Raw genomic sequence first — 27,142 nt, 5'->3', positions numbered from 1 at the left:
ACGTCGCTTGTCATCTGAAAAAAAGCTTCAAAAAGCTTCAAACTCCAGTAGTAAACTTAGCTTTTTCATTATTTTCTTTTGCATATCAACGGCCTTTGTTCATTAAACATGGATTGAACATCCGATTGAATGTAAATAGAGGATATTACACGGTGGCGCGAAGATATGAATTTTATTTTCGAGTGGCAAAACAATATTTTTCGAACGAGCGCAGCGAGTGAGTAAAATATTGTTTTTGCCACGAGAAAATACAATTCATATCTTCAAGCCGCCGTGTAATGTTCTTTTTTTATATTGACAAAATGACATCGATAAAATCATAGAGGGAAATTACCAAAATTACGTCATCGATAAACTCACATGTGAGATTATGGAAAATAAACCAAACGGGTCCCGGATGTAGTTTTTATGAATTTTACGAGTGGTATATTTTCCAGTAAAACACTCGTGTCTATATAATAAATAAGACTTCGCGCAGTCGTGACTGTATACATATCAGGTTGAGCGTTGTGTCGTGCATTAATTACTGTTTTCATTATAGCGGAGCTCTCGAGCGCGAAGCGCGCGCAGCGGAGCACCATGGGTAAGAAAATGTGGTAATCTACCCATCAGAGAAAATTTGGTAATCACGTGACCGTCCGCCCGACCGTCCGTCCGCACCACAGGCATACCAATGTAAAATAACCCAATCAACAGGTATGAAAACCCAAACTCAACTCGAGGTTATTTTTGCGGGAAATCGCATAGCTACCCGCTTCTTGTAAAGCAGAGGCAGCTAAAGAGTCAATAAAGACGAAACCGGAAAGTGGAAATTGTTTCTTTAAGCTTAGATTAATTGTCATGTCCACAAATTTGGAATATAGAGCAAGAGAAAGAGACAGAGAGTCGTAGTCGTGCAAAACGACGGCAAAGAAATGTACAAAAAAAAGTGTGCTGCACGTGCAAAGTTGCTTGTTTTGCTAATTAGACCTATTGTTATTTTTTCACCGTTCTCCAGCGTTGCCTTCGCCGCTCAGCATCACACGATTTCATATTTTGTTTGAACAAGCTATAAATGAGAGCTTCGCTTTTAGCCCTGGCTAAATCTATATATTATCTTTGAATGCGAATACAGTCAACTCCCTTTATAGTAGACACTGTAGGGATCTCGAGTCAGTGTCCTCATTAGCGAGAGTCCGTGATAGCGGCAGTTTATTTCAGTCAAGCTTCTGTAATTTATTTTTGCCCGGGATTTAATCGCTGTCCGTATTATCAAGGTGTCCGTTATAGGGAGGTGTCCTCAAGGCCGGAGCTGACTGTGTAGTCTTCTCAGGCTAATTGTATCTAAGCAACTGTGAATAGAATCGTTGAATTAAATATGAGTATTGTTTACTGTGTTGTTCAATTCAGTTTTCTACACGCATGATCCGTAGCAATTCCTTTTGTTGACACCGGAACTAAAAATAAAACTCACTCACACAATTATGAAAGCGGCTCTCATCAATCACATGCCTAAGGTAATAAAGGTGAACCCACATGTTTGCCCGCACTTCTTAAACATGGTTACTGCTAGTTTAAAGCGTATACACGAAGTACAACGACTGATATCGACAGGTATACGAGATATTCATAACTGGGTAAGAGATGTCTTTTGAGTGGATAATTCAAAGTGTTCACGTGCACGTGTGGCACGCAGACTTGGAACAAAATGTTTATGCAAGAGTAACAAATAGGTTCTGAATCAAACCTCGTTTCAGTGATTTTCAACAACATGGAAATAAAATAAAGAAATTTTTCAAAATTTCAACCAAATTTAATACCGAAACTCTTTGTATGTTTTAATTTTTTTCACCTTCAGTTTGTTGTTACAAAGAACATTAAAACATGGAATGTAAAAGTAATTTAGCATAATAACATATCTTGCTTGGAACTCGTGCTTTAGTGAGGACAACTTCAATTCGGGAGTCTCAAAATTGGATTTTTCCGACAATTTTGTGACCAAGAATTTAGCATGTGTAATCAAATGGTGACGAGTGAAATTAGGGAATAATTTCACGCGCGTTTTGTCCAAATCCTTATAATTTCCCGAGCCTTTAGGCGAGGGAAATTATTTGGACGAATTACGTTAGCAATCTTGGATTTTTGACATGTTTATCCTGGAACCTATCGATCGAGAACTTCTGCACTCTCTCGAACGTTTAGAGCTTAAATTTGGCTTAAGTTCAGAGTTTTTCGACAAAATACCTGTTAGAATCCTTCCTGATGTGCTCTTTCGTGTGTTGAGGTTTTCTAAAGCGTCTTTTTATGCCCTGACATCTTCATTCATGACATTTTAAAACTTCGTCGCTATCTTGACACTGACACGTACGGCAGGTTGCCATGGCAATTTAGTAATTTCACATGTGAAATTACAAATTAACGCTGAAATTTCGCGCCAAAATTAAGGAGTAATTCATCACCTATGATATCAGCGCAGATACACAATTTCACGAGCTGGCACCGCAGAGACATAAACTTGGTAGACTGAAGTGTTTTATGTATTGCGCGGAATTTTAAAAGAGCGCTTTTATAAAAAGATGTAAGGCGTTAAGACGCTTTGCCGTCATTTTGAAAAACATTCTAGGCAACCGAAAAAGCTTACGCTCGAATTACTGTAGAATCCCGGATGTTTATCTGGTGAAATGATGACTCAAACGAAGAAGAGAAAGGCAACTGAGACGGCAAGAGGCTATAAAAGTTCAAACTAAGTTTATAGAGACGGGGCAACGTAAAATATTAATTTTATGCGGCATGTTTTTCCAAATTGCGGAAATCCCGCAAGGTTGCGCTCTAGAATAAACCCTGTATTTGTACTTTTTTTGGGAGTTATTTGTACTCTACAGAGTGAAGTTGAATAATAAATATATATATATATAAATATGTGTATTAACTTGTCCTGGTTTATTTTCCCCTAGAAAATTCCTCTGTTTCTTATCGAATGTGACACTCTTATGAACCGCCATATTTAAAAACAGTATTAAATATCCAACTTAAATAGCCTAGAAGTAAAAATATAACAAAACAAAACTAACACATCTTTAACTGAACTTCGCCTTGTCGGTCCTGGCCGGTTTAAGTGGCATTTTGTCCAGTTTTGCACTCGTAGGTACTATCCACTAAAATACGAAATATTTACGTCTTTAGCCGTCTATTTTTTTCTTGGTGAGCAAGAGCCCTAAATTAAGGTTTGCGAGAATTTATACAAATTTTCTACTAGCTTTATCAATGAAACTGTTTTAGCAGGTGACTCTGAGTATTGGAAATTTTTTTTCTTTTCATTACTATGTCTTTTGCATTATATCTTGAGTTCACACATTCATTGCACTCATTTAAATTTATAAACAAAGAAAAACGTTCAAGACAAGAAATTAATTTCCATTCTCTACTTTTTTTTGTGCGATAGTTTCTGCTTTTGTTATATTTAACAAACTAATCATAGCAGCCTGACTAGAGCTTAAACGGCAGCTTAAATCGGTTATTTTTTATCCACAAAACCGAGGTAATGAATAAAGGAAAAAGCTTCCTTTGTACTCTAATTTCCGAAACAATACGTTCATTAAAATATGTTTTATATGTTTTAGATTTTAAAACATTTTTTTGCGACAGCTACAGCGCTTTTAGCGACTATACCACTAATTACATGGTTATTACTGCCATTATTAGCCAGGTCCAGTTGCTCAAACAGTGTGGGCGGAAGAAGTTATATCATAACTAGCTGAATTGTCAATACAGGAACTTGTGTAAAATTTTATAATTTTTTTTAGCTGGCTCATGTATTTTCTGTGAAACATTTTTCACCATTTCTAACAAATTAGTTTTGTTAAGTATCCCCCGCTTATCTATTCTAGTTGTGCAATCGACGCCAGTTTAGTCAAATAACCTAGAGTAGGATTGGAAAAAAGAAAACGGTTTCATAATTATTTTGGTTTTAAATGTTTCCGAAAAGAAAACATCATGTCAATAAGTAACATTTTCCTTTAATAACGTTCCGATAACACATTTTGTTAATATATTAATCTTTGGTATTTTATGGAAAGCTAGTATGCTGTACAAATTGCATATACAGTTTTCAAGCGAAACCTTGGAATTTGACTGGTATAAATTCATTTATGTTAGTCTATGTTGGAGAAACATTGTTTTGATTATGAGCGATAAGTTTACCCACCCATTAAATTATTCCATGACGCCGGAGAGTCTATGAACGATAGGAAAAAAAAGGTTTCAAGAAAAACCATTACAGTGGAAAATGTGTGTTCTGTTGGTGCTTAATTAACATATTACCCTTCACCGGAGTCTGTAAAAGGTTTATATTCTTAAGAATTTTCACAATTCATTATTATTCTTGTGCTCACCATTTTCCGAGGCTAATTTTCGCCTCTGCATTTTGTGAATATGAATAAATTAATTAAAGCTGACAGTTTGCTTCAGCTGATGTAGCACAGTAAGAGCTGATTAAGCAACCGAACGGGAACTTCAGTTGACGACTGAAAAGCGCGCCTAAAGGACTGAACGTGACTTCCGGTGCGCAATTTGCCGCTCTGTCATTGGTCAAGCCAATTGTTTGATTTGCGTGCACAGTCGTCAACTGAAGTTCCCGTTCTGTTAATAAACCAGCCTATTGTGTCATATCAATGCAAATTTGTCAAAAGTTTGAAAACGAAACGAATTGCACTAGAGGATCTTTCTTTGCTTCGTAACTTCGTGTTAAGAAGAAAAATATCTTGCTCCCAACAATGGAATTTAGGTTTCCTTATGTGAAGAAGGGAAAGCATTTCGCATAGTTGTTAACGAGAAAGATCTGACAAAATCACCCTTAGCTGTTAGACAAGTAGCTAAGCAAAACTTTAATTATCCAATAATTTACCAATATAAAGTGTAAATAACAATAAGCAACCGCCATCTTTGGTGCGACTATTTAAAGTTAAACTATCAGTCGAGTTTCATGTCAAATTGGAATCAGTCAGTAGGACTTCGCTATCTGTTTGTAGAAACCGACTTGCTTCAAATTGAACGGGGACTTGGCAATCTCTATAATCATTTATGAAAGGACCCATGGCAAGTTTGGCCGAATAACACTAGCAGTTAAGAATAAAGAACTTATATTAAGTTCACCATTAAATAACATTATCTGTACTTATTTATTCTGAATAGCAGTCAGCGTCATTTGAGTTCATTTTCGGCTTTGGCTGCAGGTGTTTAATAAAACATTGTTAAAGCTAGATTTGGTTTATTGTCGAGAAAGTTTCTCCTGCAAGCAATGCTATAATCGCGCTTTGTACAAGGTTAGTAACCTGGTATCAACACTTTTTAGTTTAATTAAATACCTTCCTCAAGAAAAAAAAAGTAACGGATAAAGTACCTGAACGTATCTCAAAGGGTATTATTAGAATTATTTCCTTCTCGTGCCAATGCGAAAACATAACACTGAAATTATTTCAATTTAATAGAAAATTCAGTCCTTTTATAAAAACATTTTTTAAAGTTATCTGAACTTGGTAAAATGCATAACTTTGTGAAAAATTCTGCGCCGTTTGCATTGTGTGAGCAATGTTGTTTGACATTTGACTGTTGATTCAAACTATAGCGGAACTTTTCATTACGCCCAACTCTCAATTAGTAGATGCAAACTAGAACAATTTCAACGAACAGTTTAAAAGGCAAAAGATAGTTGTTTAAAATGGCTAGAGATCCTCATAATATATTTCAAACGCACGAGAAATTCTTATTAAAGAACTAACCAAGAGGTAAAAAAGGTTCCCATTTTTATTGTTTTTACGTCAAATTTCCAGGTTCTTGGCCACATTAAAAATTTGCAGAAAGTTATTAACACATCAAAAATGAAAAACGTGTTTATATTAACCGAACAAATTACAAAACATATGTTGTTTATACCCTATCGAGGAGACAAGGCAGAAACTGAAGTTTTCTCCGGTTTCTTGAAAGAAGCTGAAATGCTTGATCTCGCATATAACCTTGGTCTTTTGTTTCTTGGTAAGCAAAGGCTCTGACTTAGCGTTTGCGACAATTTACAAATTTTCCTCTAGCTTTATCAATTAAACCATTTTAGGAGGTGTCTCCGAGTTTTTTTTTTCAGTACCAGGTATTTTCATATATCCTAAGTTCATACATTCATTGCACTTATTTGATTTTACAAATAAAAAAAACTTTTAAGAAAAATAATTTATATTCTCTATTTTAATTTCTTTTTGTGGGATGTTTCTGCTTTTGTTATATTGATTATAACAGCCTGATTAAAGCTTACGCTGCCGCTTAAATTTGTTATTTTTTATCCCCAGAACCGAGGTAATTAGTAAAGAAAAAAGCTTCCGTTGTGCTCTAGTTTCCGAAGCAATACGTTTAATAAAAAGTGTTTTTACATGTTTTGGCTTTTTAAGCGTTTTTTTGTGACAGTTACAACGCTTTTAGCGACTATACCACTAATTACACGGTTATTACTGTCATTATTAGCCAGGTCCAGTTGCTAAACAGTGTGGGCGGAAGAAGTTATATCATAACTAACTGAATACAGGAACTTTGTGTAGAAGTTTATAAATTAAGATCGCTGACGTATTTTCTGTACAACATTTTTCACCCTTTCTTACAAATTCGTTTTGTAAAGGATTCCCCGCTTACCTATTCTAGTTGTGTCATCGACGCCAGTTTAGTCAAATAACGCAGAGTCGGCAGAATGTTAGGGTTGCCAAGCAGCTCTACAAAAATTAGAAAGCCGCGAGAATTAGTAGGAGTAAGAATTATGAGAGCATTATAAAAAAAGAAAACGGTTCGATAATTATTTCGGTTTTAAGTGTTTCTGAAAAGAAAACATGAACACAGTAACTAACATTTTCCTTCTCTTAACTTAAAATGTTGTAGCTATAGCCTCTCCAGTTCGGCAATTCGTTTACCATTGAAAAAAAAAAGTTATTCGTGCTTATTTATTCTTGGTGACAGTCAGAGTCATCTGAGTTCATTTCACGGTTTGGCTGCAGGTGTTTAAGAAAACACTGTTGAAGCTAAACTTGGTTTATTGTCGTGAATGTTCCTCTTGCAAGCAATGTTATAATCGAGCTTTGTGCAAGGTTAGTAACCTGGTATCAGCAGTTTTTCGAATTCTCTAGTTTAAATATCTTGCCCGAGCAAAGAAAGTCATGGATAGAATACTTAAAAGTATATCAAAGTGTATAGAGTTATTTCCTCCTTGTGGCAATGCGATAACATAACAGTGAAATAAATTATATTCTAATTCGCTACCCCGCTCAAACGAATATAAAACATATATCATGTAACAAGCAGCCTCAATTGGGGTTTGGTTTCAACACGAGCCGTGAGCGACCCTCTTCCCATGCCTTCATCAACAAAATGGATGGAAATAATACAACAAACAGAATGAAAACTCGGGAATGTAAAAAATTACAGCAAGAAAAACAACCCTACAAAATGATCTAAACTATGCTCGTAAAACAATGATTCAGTAAACATACAAAACGTGCTAAACCTTTCCTATAGCAGTATGCAAAAAAACTACGTCTAAGAGAAACCCCTGGTCACTGGGTATTTAACTTTGAGGGGGTAGGGACGGTCGTAAGACGCGAATGAATATAAATGAGAACAACTCAAATATATATAGCCTACCGCTAATTACATAACCCAGACAACCCATGATAAATACATTTCCATTTACTAGAACATTCAGTCTTTTTATAAGAACATTTTTTGAAAGTTAGCTGAACTCGGAAAAACGCATAACTTCGTGAATTCTGCGCCTTTTGCTTTGTCTGAGCCATGTTGTTTGACACCCCAAAGAAAAGGTTACATAACCTATGATAAATACATTTATATTCTAATTCGCTACCCCGCTCAAACGAATATAAAACATTTATCATGTAAAAAGCAACTTCAATTGGGGTGTGTCAACACGAGCCGTGTACGAACTAAAAGAACGGGAAATACGGAAAATTAAATACCCAGTGATTACGAAACCGACAACAATGAATAAACATTATCCCGTTAATGTAGCCGTCTTTTGCCTTGTCTGATTTCCAACGGCCGCGTCTTTTAAATTATCTGTCAGGCACTCGGGCATTTAGCAGCACCGGAGGCACTTCCAGCCCTAAGGCTATGGAGACCGTAGTCTTGCTTGGGAAGGCCGATGGAATCGAAAGCGCTGAGCACTATATCTCCCGCGCTCTAGTATAAGACAAAGGAACAGACCCGCGCATTTTGTAAGCTCCGGTACCGCGAAAGAAAACAAAAGGGCGAAAAATGAACTCTTCGTTGTCTTCTGAAAAAGAAGCAGCCACAAAATATCGTTGAACTAATAAATAAGGACATGTATGCTTGAAAGTTTTAGCGATAACAACCCAACCCAACCTCCGGGGAGATCTTGAACCAGTGCTCGGAGTCACCTGTCTTCAACCTGTTGAAAATTAGGCTGCAAGGCATCTTTGAGAACTTCTACGAGGATAAGAACAAAAATACATGGCAAAATTCTTCCATACACGCACTGGGAGTCAATACAGATCAGGGCGTAATAAGCTAGGGCGTTGAAACGCTCATACGCACTCTCTGGTTCAGCTGTGATGCGGAGTAGGACTAGAACTAGTTGGCCTTCCCGCTCTCGATCGGCTGTCAGGGGAAGAAAAATGGCGCCGTATAGCTGAAGGTAGGTCGGATTTATTGCTTTATATCTTTAGATCGCTGCAATCTATAATTAGATTTGATATTTGGCGTATTTCTATGCAATATACAGAAAATATAAAGGTCATATTTTATAGTTAGTCTTATAAGTTAAGGTGTTTTTTCGCCTTTTATGTTTATGTAGTGTCAAAATGGCCTATCGAATATTACAGGTTGAGGGTCGCGTTTTATCTTGCCAGTCAAAACCAAATGATAATAAACGGCTACAAAAAAAATATGTAATGGTTTTATAAATTTTCTTTGTGCATGCAAATTTTTAGAGGGAACTTTTATGAACCTTTAAGGCTGTTTTACTTCTGAAGTGACGACTTCCTAATGGCGATAACAAGGGTTTTGTTTTGTACGTTGGCGTTTAGCTTGTTAGTAAAATAAAAGATTTCAGTTGCCTAATTTAGCGATTTTTCTTTTTTTAATATACACTAAGGTGGTAAATAAATGTTTTTTTGGTTACAGAGCCGCGATCCAAGAAGATTCTGACTATTTTTAAAGTTCTACTAGAAAATTGCATTCGAATGATCTGGTGTGACAGTCTACATATACTAAACAACAACAAATTCTGCTTCACTGCGGTATAAAATTTAAAGGTTGTATTGCACAGAACCGGAATGCTTTCAAATCCCCAAAAAGATTCCACTGTAAAATTAAATCATAGAATGTGTTTGTTATTATGATTTTTCAGGACAACAGTGACTGCCCGGCCTGAAAAGACTACTAGAACACACATTGAAAGATAAGCGAGTTCATAATACCGTGAATATGAAGAAGAACATGAAGCTCGAGCTTTTAATTTGATTGCAAGCAGAATAAATTAAGACTAGCTACTGTGTAACATTGTATTTTTATCGTCAGAGTCTTAAGTCTGGTGTTGCACAAACTACAGTCAGCTCTTAGATGGAAACCATTGGGACTGGCACAAAATGTCTCCATTAATGGACAAGTGTAACTCTTATAGAGAGTAAAAGAAAATGACTGAAGAATAGTATAGGGACCAAATCGATTTCCTGGTGGTGCCTTATCTTTTGATTGTACTACTGTACAATATTTCTAGCATTATATCCTCTCTCTTAATATTATAGATTGTAGACAAGGAAACAGGAAAGTATTTTTTTGAATCAAGTTTGATTAAGCCTGGCTGCAGGTAATAAACCTAACCAAGAATGAAATTGCATAATACTGGACATGAAGTATACAAGTGTGCTAGGGTTGCTGGTCACACGAAAAAGTTTGCTTTTCAATGGTTAAATAACTGTTACAGGCCATTTGTATTTCATTTGTGCATAATTCTGTATAATTTTCTTGTTTGCAATATACTTTAGAATTTGTATGTTATATAAATGTTTTATGTTGTATCTGTAAGATATATATATGGCAATGTCTGGTTGCAATGTAAGACTAGTGAATGTTTAGTTTCTTTTAAGCTCCTTAGTCTGTTTTGCATGGGTAGTTTTCGGTGACCATTTCATCACAGAAAGCTGTTATTATCAAACAAAAATATTTGCTGGGCTACTTATTTGTGTTCGTGCGACCCCTTTGTTAGTTTTTCAAGGGCAGTGAATTATATTTTTTTTCACATACTTATTCTTCATTGCACTGTAGTATTAGTGTACAAGATAAAAAACAATGATGATTTTATTATATTTTCAATTTACCCGGACTTTAGTTTTCACAATCTGTCCAATGCTCAACATTAGAGATAGCTCAATAAGGTGTTTAGAGAAGAATACTGATGTGCACCAACAAATCCAAACTTTAATAGTAAAAAAAAATCATGATCATCTGGCCTTGAAACTGGGCAGCAAAAAATAAATGCCATAGCAGATGATGAACGACACAACTTGATATTAAACTGAAGCAGAGAACCGATAATATTAGTCTAAAAATGATGTCAGTGCTATCATCTGAGTTGTGATGCCATGCATTTTCTTACCAAGTCACGAAATTTTGATACAGGTCACGGAGGTGGAGCTATATTGAATACAGATATTTGTTTGCGGGCGAAAAAAATTGAACAAAACAGAAAACAAACGTGAGAAAAAAATAACTTGTTCCTTCGCTATTGCTTGCAGCAAATGAATGCCACGGGATAACGGCTACCTTTCGCTGGATAATCTCTATGACGGTCCAGCATAATGTCTGTCATCTTGTTTTGTCTCTTTGGTAGTACCCAGACCCTTGCATCACAGCTAGTTCGCTCGACCCCGCTCGTTTCAGCGGCCTAGCTTATTACGCCCTGATACGGATAAAAAATGGACGCTTGATAATGCCGCTGGCCGGATGCAAAACTATTTAAGGCCATATGGGCCAACTCAAAAACGTAGGTAAACAAGCCATTCGGCGAGCTAGTTTCATGCGAAACAAGAACAAATGAACTGACGAGCGAAATGAAAAACGCGTGGGCCAACATAAAGCCACTCGGCGTGAAAGAACTAAGGCCCCTTAGCGCCAATTCTGACTGCCAGGACGGCGCTGTTAAACCTGTCTGAACCAATGAGTGAATCTTTGTAACGCCCGAGGGAAAAAATCCCTGCGGGATCGGGAGAATTAATGTACGCAGGGACGTACGGTTGGAATTGAATTGCATTTGCGAACAAGAAAGGCCAAAGCACATTAGACGGCCAATAAGGGACGACTAAAGTACCAACCGCACCGCATAAAAGGAGATGCTGAACCGCACCAGTAATGCAGTGGACGGGAGGGACTAGTCAATTATTCTCTCCATTCCACGAGATTGAAAATGCGTCAACAGCTTTAGTGCCGGGTACGCGAAACCTAGAATTGAATCTGGGAAGATGGGCGTTGGCAGCATTCGCAAACCTGTCGACTGTCTGTTGGCCCCAAAGGCGGTCCAAGTCTGCGAAGAACTCGGGGATTGTATACCAGTCATCGAAATCTACAATGTGGCTAATCGCATCAGCACAAGCATTAAGTTCCCTGGGAACCCACTGGAGAATAAGTGTAATATTGCAAGTTCCACAAAAATAGAAAATATCAAGCGCAATAGAATGCAATTCTGTACTAGCACTCCCTATCTCCACAGCACGAACAGCCCCTTAGCTGTCAGAATGCCACTTTACACACGTACCCTGAACCAAGACTTTGAATGCACTTAAGGCAAATTGTATAGCCTTAAGTTCGCTCCAGGTAGAGCTCTTAGCTGCTTCGCCAGCAGTCCACATACAATGGGACACCTCAGTAGTGCCCACAACAAAAGCCCCGCAGGCGACGTTGCTAACGTCCGAATAGTTAAACAAAAGGGGAGCATAATAAGGCTAAATAGGTCTCGTATTAAGACTAACGATATTGTTTTTCCAGAAAAATATTTCAGAGAGGCAATCATTATGAAGTCCGATATTAAAACGGGAATCCCAACTACGGCGGGATTCTATGACCTTGTAAAGAAAACGGGTTTTGAGACGGGTCAGGTTACCCAAAACTGGCGACATGGACATTATGACCTGCGATAATGGCACAATCCCGAGCCGTAACATAAGGTGCGGATAGAAGAAATTTGTCAGTTCGGAAGTACGTCTATCGGTAATAGAAATGTACCGGTAACTAAGTCTCAGTTTAAACCCAACCAAACAAGCACCTGAGTGGGGTTCCATAGTGATTTGGCGGAGTTGGCAACAAACACCGCACTGCTTAGGGATGACTGCACAAACAATGAAGTTTCCTTGGCCATAGCCGGTGAATAACCTTTAACCACGCATCGTCGAGGAACACAACAATTTTAATCCCGTTAGACCTCCAAAACTTAACGAGTGGTCTAAGACACTTGGTGAAAAAGTATGGGGCTGAGCTAAGACCGAACGGAAGTGATGGAAAACAAAAATACCGAACGGTACCAGAAAAAACGCAGGAGAAACCCAGAAAAGTTTGGTGATCCGGAAAAATGTCGATATGGTGATACCCAGACTTGGGATCGAAACTGAAAAGGTAATCGCCGTTATTAACATGTGATAATAAAACATAACATAACATACGATAATAAAACTCTCCAATCTTCACACCCAAACTTCTGTCTCCAAATGAAATGATCGACATAACGGAAGTCCAGAATAAGCCTCTTCTTGCCTGAAGACTGTATCAAGACAGAGAGCGGATTGACGACATGTGGAATAAAGGGCACCTCGACGACGGCGTGAGTGTGGACTAATTCAGCGATAGCAGACTCCACGAAAGACGCATTATTAAGAGCTGACTGATTGTTAGAAGAACGCGCCTGATAAGGTGTGCTAATGAATGGGATCCGATAACCGAATTTAATGGTATCGATAACGAAACTATTGGCACCAATAGTGTGCCAATAACTTAAACAGGACCTAAGTCTACCCTTAAGTACTGGCAATGCAGAATTCTGTTCAAATTCAAATAGATTGCGATCATAATCGAAATCGACTAATGAACTAGAGTCCCTTTCCCTGAAATACCCCAAATAGGAAGGATACATGTCTAATAAATTGAGTAATTTAGCTAATATCTAACCTTGGAGAACAAGTTTTCAATTCTGTGGTCCTATTTACCTCCAGTGTCCGAAAGACCAGAGGAACTTGGAAAGGACGGCCCGGAGCTTGAAGATCTGGCTTGAGGATTAACTTGACACAGAGACCTCCAATGACCTTGCTAGCCGCAGGCGAAACAAATATCACTTGGTCTTGGTTTGCTGAAAGCGCCAAGAGTACGAGAAATAGGTCTGGAGCATGATGAATGTTGGCTAGCAAACGCGGTGGTTGCGGTAGATTATTGGAGTTGTGAATAACCTTGCTTGGATGGCTTCAGTTTCTGTTGGCGTTGGCTGCGTTTACGAAGGGCCCTCTGCTCGACCTCTGACCCGCTATAGCTAGCTCGTCAGATAAATACTCGTTCACCAAATCCTAACCGGCGGCGGACTTGTCTGTCAGTCTGATACGTTTGTTGCGCTTCTTGATGTCAGAGTCTAGTTCTTCTAGGTGAGTTTTAACAAGGTCTAATTTTCTCTTCCCGAGAGCAACTGACACCGACTTCACCTTCGCTGCAAGGTCGGAGTTGAATTGAAACTGTTTCTTATTACCTTCGAATCTAAACGTGATCTTGGATTCTTCTTTGAGCTTTTTTGCTACAGAATCAGTATTACTGCACAACTCGTCTTGAATATCGCGTTTCAAGGCGGCCAACCTCGTGTCGAAATAATCCTTAAATAGAGAGAACGCGGACGCTATATCACTGGATTCTGAAGACTGGACTGGTACTGAAGCTTCGAGTGATTGAGACAAGATAGAAGGTTGTTTAGGAAGCGAAGGCAACAAATTAAACGTCGCTTCTAGGAAAATCTCTGTTCGCTGGAGTAACGTCTTCAACGCCAGACATAATTTTTAGGGCGTAGGGACGGTTTTAAGAGGCAATTGAATATAAATGAGAACAACTCAAATTTAAAGCCTACAGCTAATGGAGCAATAGAACAGCATACCATGTAACACCCCAAAGAAAAGACTACATAACCCATGATAAATACATTTCCATTTACTAGAACATTCAGTCTTTTTATAAGAACATTTTTTTTTAAAGTTAGCTGAACTCGGAAAAACGTATAACTCTGTGAATTCTGCGCCTTTTGCATTGTCTGAGCCATGTTGTTTGACTGATGATTCAAACAGGAGAACTTTTTATTGCGCCCAACTCAATTAGTAGATGAACACAAAGGAAATCTCAACGCACACTTTAAAACGCAAAATAACATTGTTTAAAATAACTAGAGACCCCTTTAGCATATTTTGAATGTAACAGAAATTTTTATTTGGGAATTAACCAAGAGGTAAAAAAGAAATAGATTTCCGTTTTTTGTGTGTGTGTGTCAAATTTTCCGGTTCTGTGTCTTGATATCACGTTAAAAATTTGTTGAACCTTATTCAAAAGTATGGAAGTATGAAATGCCTTTATATCAACCTAACTGGTGACAAAAAATATTTTTGACATAGTCAAGAAGTCTTCACAGAATTGTTAGCTGGGTTTAACATAAGGATAAAAGTTTACGAAAATGAGACATTTTCTGTTACTTCTTTCCATCTCTATTTTCGATTTTAAAAACTAAATGCTTTTTTTCTGACCATTCTAGAAAGTATAAGAGACCTACCTTTAAATAAGAATACAGAGTTTAACCAAAATATGTTTTCCAATAAACTCAGTGCAATGTCTGTTTACAAATTTAAAATGATTATTAAACTGCCTATACGGTGACTAGGATGTCCACCTGCTACAGTGCACCCTTACCACAAAGCCTGGACACGCGATCAACCTGAACTTGTAAGCACCAGGTGCTACCGCCACGTGGGGGACTAGAACTATTCTATCAATAAAGTTCTGAAGACATCAGCAGTTCAGAATGAAACACCTCAAGCTTGAGATCCTGTGTCGACACTTTGCCCAACATTGTGAGGACGTTGAAGACCTTGAAGCAGATTTGCGATCAGCAGCTAATATGCAGCAGATTATTAAAAAATTGCCTCGGAAAATTCCTGTAAGGAGTAGCACGCGAAAGTCAGAGCTGCAGACAAAGGAATTTGTCCTTACCGACCTACATGTTGATGAGTGGCTGGAAACAGAGAATCAAGTCCAAGAGATGGCTATTGGTTGTGGCAGTACTAAAGCAAATCCTGGCCAAAACAATACCAAGTCAAATTCAAACAAATCAGAGTGGTTCACGGAAACATACAAAAAGGGATGCGCGTAACGAGATTCGTGCAAATTCAGGAGCTGGAGTGGAATGTTTTGTGTGCAAAGACATCAAATGTGCATTAACGATGGTAATTGGCGAAGAAGTTGGATTTGTGCTTTCGGTGCCTCAAAAGAGAACGTGAGTTGAACGGTGCTCATTGTAAGGGACGTATCCAGTAGAAGGGTGGGTGCGACGACACCATCTACAACTTCATGCAGCCATAGAGCCATCGCAGTTAGACATTTTAACCCCCCAAGCAGCTACAGGAAACACGTCAACAAATGGGGAAAGCTAATCGCAGAATCTGTGGAGTGCCTGAAGAAGCCGCCAGTGTACCTCGAAACCCTAAAAAGGTTGCCCTGAAAATGGTACCCGTTGTATTGGAGGGAGAAAATGGGATAATGATCAAAGCAAGCGCCTTTCTTGGTTCTTCTGGGTCGTCCTACCTTAAAGAGTAGATATTTGATTTATTGAGCTCGGGCGCTGAGAGTAGACCACTGCGTTTTGCTGTTTTTGGAGGAGGGTTGATTGTGACGGATAGAAAAACTGTTACTGAGTGCCTATAGAGTATGCATGGAAGCGTTAAAAAGCACTTGTCTCTATGGATAACCCCGAAAATTTGTGAAATAACTGTAGTTGCATGATTTGCCCCCCTAATGCAAGGAAGCTAATTCATCTTTGCGATTTGGAGTTCATAACGCAAGTTGAACATGCATAAGTTGATTTATTTGTTGGACGTGATTATTTTGAGAAACTCCTTTTACCACTTGAATTTGGCATAGGAAAGCCGCAGGAGCCTGTAGGGGTTGACACCCGTCGAATGGACATTTGTTGGACATATCTTGGAAGTAGCAATTAAGCGAGTGTCCGTTGCCAACCACGTCTACACATTCCATGCATCCTTGAGGGCCAGTGAGTTCATACGGAAGATGTGAGATGACGAAGTTGTGGAATCACTTATCGAAACAAGCCCTGGACAAAAAAGAGGTGCTTGGTGCGCGCAAAGCGGTAGAGTCAACGCGATGTGCTGTGGGGCGCTATGAGGTGGCTATTCCATAGAAGGACAATGAGCCGACGCTGCAGTGCATCAGAACGACCACTCAAGACCGACTCTACTCTCTTGGAAACAACTTTAGCGAAGGCCAAACGCTGCTGAAAAATACTACCAGGTGATGAAAGCATGAAAGCCAAGGGTCACATCCGGAAGCTGGTTCAGGAAAAATTGATGATGGGCCAGATTAGTATCTACCTCATTTTGCTGTAGTGAGAGAAGGCAAAGAGGCTACCAAAGTAAGAACAGTTTTATCATTCAGCAGGCAGATACGGTGGAATAAGCCTAATGATATGAGTTTGATGTCTGTTTACTGCGCCTCACCTTACCTTGCCCAGTACGTTTAGCAAAAACATATAGAAGATATCAGATATGACTATCTGCTAGTAGTACCCATAATGCTATCACAGATGAACATGGATGACATTATAACTTCTTAGAGAAGGAAGATGAAGTTATAAAGCTCGAGACCAGCTTAGAATGATGAGACTGGGATGATGAGTTTCCCATTGACTTAAAAAAGATGTGTCAAGAATGATTCAGTCAGTTACCTGAACTTTCCGGAGTTCAAGTTCTGAGGTCCTATTGTATTACTGACAAAAATGTTGTTGCCACATCTTTTCAAACACTGTTAGGCGCGTTGATGTAGGCATATGTAGCTGTAAGTAACGTGCTACACACATATGGAGATAGAGAAGTGACTGTAACCGTGACTGTGCGATTTATTGCAGCGAAGGTGAAGGTTGCACCTACCAAAGCAACGTCAGTTCCGAGGTTAGAGCTCGTTACGGTAGTGTTGGGTCTGGAAGGCAAGGACAGAGCTGTTAGAGATTCCCTTCGAGAACTATACACTATGCACCTTTTACGATGTGCCCAATAAGTTGCCTCCTTTCGGCCTCTCTGATCATGTTACAGTGGCAGTACAACCCTTGGCTAGGCAGAACCTTCCGAAGAATAAGATCCTGCTTAAATCAAGAGACCTGCGGGCTACAATTCGTATGGCCATGCGAACATATCTCAAGGAAGTCAACCTTGGTCTCCTGGTAGGTCTCAAAGAGACATGCGAAGAGAAAACGCGCAACGAAACAATAATCAAGACCGGCATGGATACCTTGCTTCGCCCTAAATCCAAGACGGTCATTGCGAATGAACCACCATGGATCAACAAACAACTTAAATTCCCTAACTCACGATCGTCAAACAGCGTTTGCTCGTGGTGAAGAGGTTAGTTTTCTTCGCCCTCGGAATCGTGTTAACCGCTTACGTAAGTCCTGTCGCCCTAAATACTACGAGTCCAAAGTTGAACATCTGAGAGATTGCGCTCCTCGTAGGTGGTAGCTAGTTGGAAAGCTGGGAGGACAGCTATTACCCCAAGCTACTGAGGACATAGCGTTTAGTCGCAGGAACCGTTAGAGACTTTTTTAGAACCTAATTCTGAAGGGGCTGGAGTTTTTGGCAATACTTAACACCCGAAGGAAATGGAGAGCGGCGAAGGAGAATTTGAAAAGTCCAGAGTTTGTGCTATTTGTGATCAGAATGCTTCACGTGGTCGATGGCGTCTGGGTCGAATGGTAGAAGTTTCCCATGTCAGGATGGACAGGTGCGTGTTTTCAAAGTGAGCACAAGGGGTAAGTAGAATGTGCCCCAATGAAACGACCGCGCCCGTTGAACTTCGCTGGTCAGCCAGAGTATGTGACATTAAGAGAAGATATGGACAGGCGATCAACTAGAACTTGTTTTTTGTTTGTAAATGCCAGAAGCTAGTCCCGGGAACTGGAACAAGTCGAATAAAGAATTTTGAGAGCACATGGAAAAATGCCTGTAATGTTTCTAACCCTTAAGAATATATCTACAGCTCAAGGATTAGTATTTCCTTCTCTATCGGTCCATTGGATTGGGAATAATGAAGCTTTCTATTTGCTTATAAGTGTAGTAGGAGACCGGTAAATAACTTTTTTTGAACTTTTTGGGCTAATGCTTAGTCCTTTCCTGGTGATAACGATCCTAATATATAGATTTAGCCAGGTCTAAAAGCGAAGCTCCCATTAATAAATTTATAATAATTTAAATCAAACGATAAACTTGTAACCCACAAATCAGTTAACTTAAGGGCACATTCATGTGACTTTTGAGTGAAAGGATAAGTTTAATGCATCAGTCAATTCCACCTGCGCCCAGCCCTTCCCCCGGGCTCCTTCGGGGCATTTGCCCGCCTTTTCAGTCCCGGGGGTGGGGCATTTGCAAATTTTTCACTGCCCGGGGGCCGGGCATTTGCCAACCCTAGGGTCCAATCCCGAGCTTTCAAACACGCACGTGGTTTCCTATCAGAATGTAGCTACACAGAGGGTTTTACTGGAAAAAAAAAAGCAGATTGGCTCATCTGTCAAGGACAGGAATAAATTGAAGAAGGTATGTTCTCGATTTTATGCTTGCATTTCTTCATTGCTTATCAAGCCAAAATTATTACATAGCGAAATTGGAGCTATCGATGCGAATCAACGTTTTTTGGTTATTGAATCAAATTTCTGTTGATATTATTTGAAGAACATCCTTTCATATTTATAAAACTATTCATAACATATAACTTTACAGCGCTCTATTAATTTAATGTCAATCATTTTATATTAATACCAAAACCATAAACTGGTGCATGACGACACGACGCGTCGTGTCGTCGTTAGAATCGTTAGAATCCTAGCGCTACTACAAAGGAAGACGTAAATTCAAATGCTTAAAATGGAACTATTCGACTGTGCGATCAATGAAAAATGTTGCAGTGTTGACGGAGGACGGGGCATTTGCCCTTTTTTTTCGTCCCCACCCCGGGGGATTTGACAGCTGAAAAGTTCCCACCCCCGGGAATTTGCCATCCAAGGCAAAAAAAATGTCAATGCCCGGGGGAAAGCCCGGGGGGAGGGGGTAGGCGCAGGTGGAATTGACTGATTTTGAATCCGAGTCCGAGGTCAGTTTGAAATTTTTTTGCGGGGCCATAGTGACATAAACACAACAGATTTCACATGAATCGTTGGAAAAAAACTTGAGCCTGCGATCAATTGAAACTGGTGATTTGTCATTGGATAACTTCAAAAAAGTACTCGACTTCGATGGGTCGACACTTGAGCCCGCGGTACGGTCAGCGGATATCCTGTTCTGACAGCTGTCAATTGATCACAACATTGATGTGCAATTAGTTTTCTCTTGGGCTCCCAAACTAGCTAGAAAGTGTGAGAGTAAACATTGGTTTCCCTGTGGTGCGGACGGACGGGTCGGCGTACGGTCATGTGATTACCAAATTTTCTCGGATGAGTAGATTACCACATTTCCTTAGCTATGGGGCTCCGTCCACGCGCGCGCTTCGCTAACACACAAGCTTAAGTTCTGATGTCAGATTTTAAATTTATTATGTTTTAATTTTTCCTGATGATATTTAATCATAGGTTTCCAGGTGTAACAACAGGGCTTACGTTCAAAGTGTTTGATTTGTGATCAATGACGATTTCGTCTAAGCCAAATGCCTTTCACGGTTTAAGGCTTGATATAGTGGCTTTCAACACTTCCGTAGCTGAAACCTTTTTGAAACCAAGTCCTTCGCTGCGTTTATTCCCATCCAATTTGAATTTCCTGTTTGTTACTATACCAATTTCCCATTTAAAAGGAGGTGGTGAGTTACTTTACCTTCATTGACTAAAGGCTTAAAAGAAGGGTGGAAAGAAATGTTCTTGACTACTTGGAAAGGTCTACATAATTTTTTTCCACTCATGTTAACTTGCGCTCCCCATCACTTTTCTAATAATGCTTCTCTATCTCGGTCCCTTCTTGCCAGTTGCAATGGATTGCGCCAATACCTTTTGAGTGAGTTACTAGCAAGGTTGGTGCAGTGGTGAGAGCACTCGCTTCCCATTAATGTTGCCCGGGTTGAAATGCCGGTGTCGACGCCATATGTGATTGTGTTTGTTGTTGGTTCTATCCTTTTCCCTGAGTGGTTTTTCTCCAGCTGATACGGTTTTCCGATTTAAATTCCATTTTAATCAAGAATGGTAGACAAAGAATCATTGAACGTAATGTGGATGTGTTTAACCACTAAATAGTTATTCATTTGTAATTATCGCTTTTTTTTACTAGACAGCCAAAGCAATTGAGAAATTTTCCGAGCTCATGATCATCAATAAAGTATCTTTAATGACCTAATAACAGGCACATTGTTACTACTTAGTACTGTGTTTACTTTATTGCGAGAGAGTCAACATCAGTGATGTGTACAGTACCACAGATGCGCAAAGAACAGATGAGGGCCAGAATGATTAGCAGCATTCATGTAAAGCTTTTGCATTTGCCGGTAAAACATTATTATTGTTCTCAAACTCAAGAACAGTTAAAAAAAACGTCCACTTTTTTTCTTTTGCAGATGTCAGTGCAAGGAAGAATTTTCCTTGGATTAATTTTGGTGACAGTGTGGACAGTTGAAGGCAAGTAAAATTATGATTCGTTTGTATTGTTCTCTTGTAAGGTTTTTTCCGCCTTGTTTTGTAGTCATAACAAAGCAGCTTGAGTCTAGAACAAAATAATTCATTAAAACTGAGGTGTTTGTATGGCCAATTACATTATTTTGAGTGCAGTTGATAATAAATGTGGACCAATAAATTTGTCGGTGACAAGCAAAATGTTTGGGATAAATTGACACGCTGTTAGCCAATCGAAACGCAGAAATTGTTGTTATACATTTATTTATAACATTACTCCATATGTGCTTATTTTCTTGTAGCATGAAGTACATCAGCTGCTACCATAATCTGTCTGGGAAATCTATCAAACAAAAACCATATTTCATCAGTATTAGATCTTTACGTATTTCCAACCTTTTTTATTGTTTCCTTCAAAAAGTTGTAAGATAATCTAGGACGGGTTACTCCGTCCATTCAAATAGGTCCAATTACTAAACAGCGAGTCTTTCCTTGCTAGCGTACCTTTCAGAACCTTGCCGTAAATCAAACAAGCTTCTTAATTAAGCACAATTGAATCAATCCAAAACTTCATTAATCATTTAAATAATAGTTAGTTAATTCCCCTTATTCTAAAACGCAACGTCGACAAATGTTATGCTTTCAACTATAATTATGAGCGGGGAATTTGTTCTCAACGGTTGCGTTTGTTTGGCTCTTTGTGAGTCTCTATCTTTGTCAACCAATCAGAATGCGACTGATTTCCTTTTTTTTTCTGCGTTGGTTTACCTCGTTACCAATGGCGCTACTTTTTAAAGAACTGAGACTCAGACAAACAAAATGAAATAATTATTGACGAATTCCTCTCGTTTGTTTGGCTTTTGTCATAAACATAGACTATTTGTGACTCATTAAAATAACAAAAGTGACAAAAGTCAAACAAATGTTGCAAATTAGTTACTCTGAAGTCTTTTTAGCGATCTGTTTATCATGAATGATCACTATTAATAGAGCTTACGCACAGGTAACCCAGGCTCTGTGATAGTACCACAGTACGGTTCCAGTAAAATTACAGTGTTTGTATAGGGTAAAAATATCATCCTGAAATTTCTAGGAAATACTAAATAAAGATCAATGAAACTTACTCTGCAGTTAATTGTTGTTGTCCTTATTGCTCCAACGAAGTTTCGTGATAATTTACACGAATCCCACAGACTTTGACAAACTCGAAGAATATAATCCAAACACACCGAGAATACGCTCGCCGAAGCAGTCGGGCCAGATCAACGCGCGGCCAAGAAAATGAGGCCTGGGCACTGTACAAAAAATATATTATTATATATTATTGTAGATAGAGTGAAATTGAACAAATTACTGCAAATTATCACGAAACTTCGTTGGAGCAATAAGGACAACAACAATTAACTGCAGAGTAAGTTTCATTGATCTTTATTTAGTATTTCCTAGAAATTTCAGGATGATATTTTTACCCCATACAAACACTGTAACTTTACTGGAACCGTACTGTGGTACTATCACAGAGCCTGGGTTACCTGTGCTTACGTTTACAAAAAAATACCTAAATAGACGATCGATCATGACATGACTTTATTGGAAGTCATCATCAGCGGATATAATATCCCAAAAAAGTCCATTCTCATCTGATGCTACGGAGCCGAAGACAATTTTCATTTGTAAAAAGATTTTGAGCGTCCCAAGTTAGCCTGTCAAAAGAGTATAAAATTTGTGGGATTTTTAACATTGATTTTCGCACATTTATTTGCAGTTGTTCAACCGTGTTTGTTTTCTGTTAATGGCTTTAGTGGGTTCATCAGCTCCAGTGGAGCTAAGAACTACTACCGTTGTACATGGATCATCACTGTACCATCTAACCACACCGTTAAACTGAAATTTACGATATTTCGTCTATCTAATGATCCCTTGAATTATCTACCTAATGATCCCTGGTTAGGTGAAGCTAAGATCCAGGTCCATGACGGAAAAGGGAGCAGTGATACTGTACTGGGAGTTTTTACTGGAACAAGACAGCCCTTCATCATACAAACAAGTGGTCGATTCATGATGTTGACTTTACAAAAAACACGTTGGCGCACCCCTTGTAACTTTAAGGGAACTTTTATAAGTTCAAGAAAAGGTAAGCGAAAGTAATCAGATATTAATAAGAGAAAGAGAACTGCCTAAGAATGCTAATTAGCTCCTCATACTCTTGGACGTCGCAACTGATGTGGAATAACCGAATGCGTCTCAAAAGCGATGACAATTTTTCATACCTTCAAGTAAATTAATAAATTAAAACTATATTAAAAATGTTCTTCTGATTGTGACAATTAAAGCCTGTCACTATTCAATACTGCATAAAGAGGAAAGCTTAAAGAAAGAAAAACTGTAAAACAGAGGAATATTTTACAGAGCAGTCATCGAAAAAATAATAAATAAATAAATTTTACACTCTAAGGAAACATTTAAAAGAATACTTTGGTAACGAAGTTTTCTTTCAAATTTTGAAACTACTCCTTTAACACATTTCCTTTTACTTTTCCCGATAGCTCAATTTAAATCAAGTGATAAAGATGTAATATAGCTTGTTATTTATTGACATAAGCAAAGCTATGTAACGATACGCACGAGTAAAGAACCGTAAGTATTCTCGATTCAAAAATTATACTCAACGTGGAATGTGGTGGAGTGCAGAATGACGAAAACATGGAAATGGCGAGGGCTGCATAGTAACGTAGACCTTACAAATCAAAAAAGTTTTGTTTTATTTTTTCCGAAAAAAAAAGAAAAGAAAAACGATTAAGATGTTATTCCTTCTTGATCAGTAACACTTAATCCTTCCTCTGACGGTCTCGTTAAAATTGAATGAATGAAAAAACTGGATTGCGAGAAATGTGGCGTAAATGTGGCATATCAAGGAAACCTTTGTTTATCAGAAGAAACTAACTGTGACCAAAACAACAAAAAAGCATAACTCAATTCAACTACTGGCCCGGCGGCATTACTTGAAGTTGCTTTCACAGTTCATACATCAAAGCATTGACTCCAGAAAACGCTGTCATGTAAACAAACCCCTTGCCTGAAGTGCTTATTTGTTGTCAAAAACTTTCTGGGAAGTTGTAGGAGTAAAATTTTATAGTAGCGTTAGGTCAAACTTTTTCGATTGACAGTTCAAGAAAACTGACGGTTTATTGGTATATGATGTTAAACTTAGTTTAAATGCGCAACGATTTGATGACGCGATTCAAATCAAGTACGTGATATCATAAATGCGGCTCCCCTGTATTCTTTCTATCAGTCCTTACTGACTATTAGTTGATTGTTTCCCGGGTTTGTAAAATGGGAAGTTTTACAACAATGTGAGATAGTATTGAAACGCTTAAATTTCAAAGGGATGGCCTGAAACGATAACACGAGGCACGTCTGACTTACGGAAAACCAATTTCAGTTACAGTGTAAATTAAAAGTATACCCGTACTTATCTCAAACGTCGAACTCACGAATACCCTCCAATCTAGCTACTAACAATTTTGAGTATCGTTTAGCGTGATGTTTTACAAGAGAGTAATAACTTATCTTTTGGGAGTCTTATTTAAGTAGATTTAATCAACTCTAATTTAATTAACTTGCAACCTGATATGACTTGAAATCGGGACATCTTAAAACCTGCTAAATTTTCTTTTTCAGAAAAGCCGAGGATAATGGTACCGTTGAAGGAGTTGCGAACTGTACCAGAGCATCATCTCTGGTTTCTTCTGGAAGGTACCCCACCGATTAACTTGACTGTAATAAATACATCAACATCTTTGAAGGGCGGTTTGGTCATAAAAGGATTCCAACTAAATCGGACGGGTACCTACCAATACACTCTGCTGGCAGAAAATGAAGAAGGAAGTGATTCAAAAACAATTGAAGTAACCGTTGTCGGTAAGGATTCAATACTGTTAAATTTCATTTCAATGTAGATAATTAACAATTATAGTAGCTTGCACAAACACTGGTGTTGGATTTTGTTCTTATTTTGTTCGTTGGTGATTCACTTCCATTCGGTGAAAAAAGAAATGCAAGAATATTTAGACTAGTTGCCCTTGTACATGTTTCGCCATTGTTTTGAACACGGGTAATTTGTGTCCATTAAGGTTTGTAAACAAAAAAAGATTTACCAAAATATAGAAAATTTGGGTTTCATCCTTAGTCAATGAGTACACATGAAAACTGGTTATTGACTTTTAAGTGTATCGCTGTCTTGAAAAATTCCTTTACAAATTGCCTCATTCATGCGTCTATTCTTTTTGCAGATTGCAAGCATTTGTGTCACAGTACAGGTTCGATAACACGTTTTGGCCAATTAACCAACGAACACGACTGTAGAAGAAGCAACATAACAAATAACTGGAATTGCATTCCAACTACAGCCACTAAATTGTAAGTGTATTTTCTACTTTACCTTAGATTAATTGGCCTATTGTTTTATTATTTTACAACTTTGGACCCCTTTTATGTTTTTTATAGACGATCAAATGCTCCAAAATGATCCCAAAAGGAATAAAATATTTTCTCACTACTACTTGTTTTATTTTAACGACAAAAGGACGGAGCTTTCTAGTTATGAGCGCTTTTGAAACTGACGATCAACCTGCAACTTTCAAATGAGCGCGTATAAAACTGAGAAATTTTTACGCATTCACCTTCTTAAACGTTATCTAAAGCTGAGGCACGCTGTTGAATAAGATGCACATGGGTCAATCAGTGAGATTACAGGGCGACAAATGTCGAAATAAATGACACAGATTCATCAAAACCTGATGCTGGCTCTTTCAACCTTCCGCATTGTTCTGATTGTTCAAGCCACCGTGAACACATTCAAAGTTTTTTTTTACACCAAGGAATCACAGAGCTTTGTAAAACCTTCGTCCTTCAAATCGCAGGCACTCAAATTCTCCACAAAATCAATAACAAACGCTGTTCTATCGACTAATTTATTTATTATTTTTTTACACTTTGTCATGTTCGCGGCCTCCAATATCGTTGCCTTTTACACACCCATATGCAAACACATTCTCGAATCCCTTGACTAGATCAAACGAAGGGCTTGCGCATAAAACGTCTGCTTTTCAATACTTTTACGGTTCTAAAATTGACTTAAGGCCATGTGGGACACCTATTATGAGGCAAATTTTGCTTGTGTTTCATCTTTCAAAACGCTTATATATTGGCTCTCTTAGAGGCGATTTAGATATGATTTTACACAGACGTTATGAAATGATGGAAGTTTAGGAGAAATGTTTCTTTTTTCGGTAGATTGCTAGATCGCGCTTTACAGTGATGCTTAAAGTCACAGTTGTCCAAATTAGGAAATCGTGATTTTATGTCCAAGTTTGCCGGAAGAATAGAATACAGCACTGTGTGATTTTATTAGTAGATACCAGTCGTTTTACTTCGTGCATACACTTTAAGTAAATGCATAAAAATGAGCCTATGGTGACCCCCTATAACGATTTTAATAATAATAATGATCATCATCATCATCATCATTATCATCATTATTATTATCATCGTTATTATTATTATTATCATTATTATTATTATTATTATTATTATTATTATTATTATTATTATTACTATCGTCGTTGTTGTCACTAAAATACAATTATATCCTCTATCTATTGTTCTAAAATAACTCGAATTGGTAAGGTAGTTAGCCAAGATTGAGCATCTCGGATTGTTTTATTTTGTTAGTTCGTTAGTTTGTTCGTGTAAGATCCATGTGGTATTTACATTGGCAAGCTGTTAATCAATTCAGATCTTCGATCGAGTATTTTTTGCTCAGGCCGTTTGCATGATGCGGTTGACTTACTTCACTTTAATTTTGCTGCAGGGATTTATCGTCAAGCAAGATCGAGAAGCTCCCTTCAGGAATATTCACCAATCTCTCTTTCATGGAAAGGCTGTAAGATAACCCGTGTTTCGTTTATTTTATTATTTGAGGATAGGATAGTATACAGCTATCACCCGGAAGGGCAGGTTACAGTGGTGGATGACGGAAGGCGTCCCTTAGGGGGATCGTTGTTTACATATTTATCGAATCAGTTGGTTTTGTAAATATCTAAATACCAGGCATTACTTAGTAAGTGCTTAGTAAGATAAAAGAGCCCGAGTCCCCTCTTCGCCATCTTGTTCCACCGACTCGGTCGCAGGCGCACGGCCACTCCTTTGGCAACAAAGACA

General features: G+C 38.3%; 1 long non-coding RNA gene across 1 annotated transcript; it reads left to right on the top strand.

Moving 5' to 3' along the window:
- The first annotated feature begins 5,231 nt into the window (after nucleotides 1-5,231).
- LOC140929977 (uncharacterized) lies at nucleotides 5,232-22,795 on the top strand. Its single transcript, XR_012164815.1, has 3 exons — nucleotides 5,232-5,300; nucleotides 20,863-20,923; nucleotides 22,683-22,795. It is a non-coding gene; the product is annotated as an uncharacterized lncRNA (long non-coding RNA).
- The last annotated feature ends 4,347 nt before the right edge of the window (nucleotides 22,796-27,142 follow it).

The sequence above is a fragment of the Porites lutea genome, chromosome 3 (genome assembly GCF_958299795.1).
Source record: "Porites lutea chromosome 3, jaPorLute2.1, whole genome shotgun sequence".
Taxonomy (NCBI): Eukaryota; Metazoa; Cnidaria; class Anthozoa; order Scleractinia; family Poritidae; genus Porites; species Porites lutea.
The sequence above is the reverse complement of the archived record's forward strand: the minus strand, read 5'-3'. Positions and strand labels throughout refer to the sequence as shown.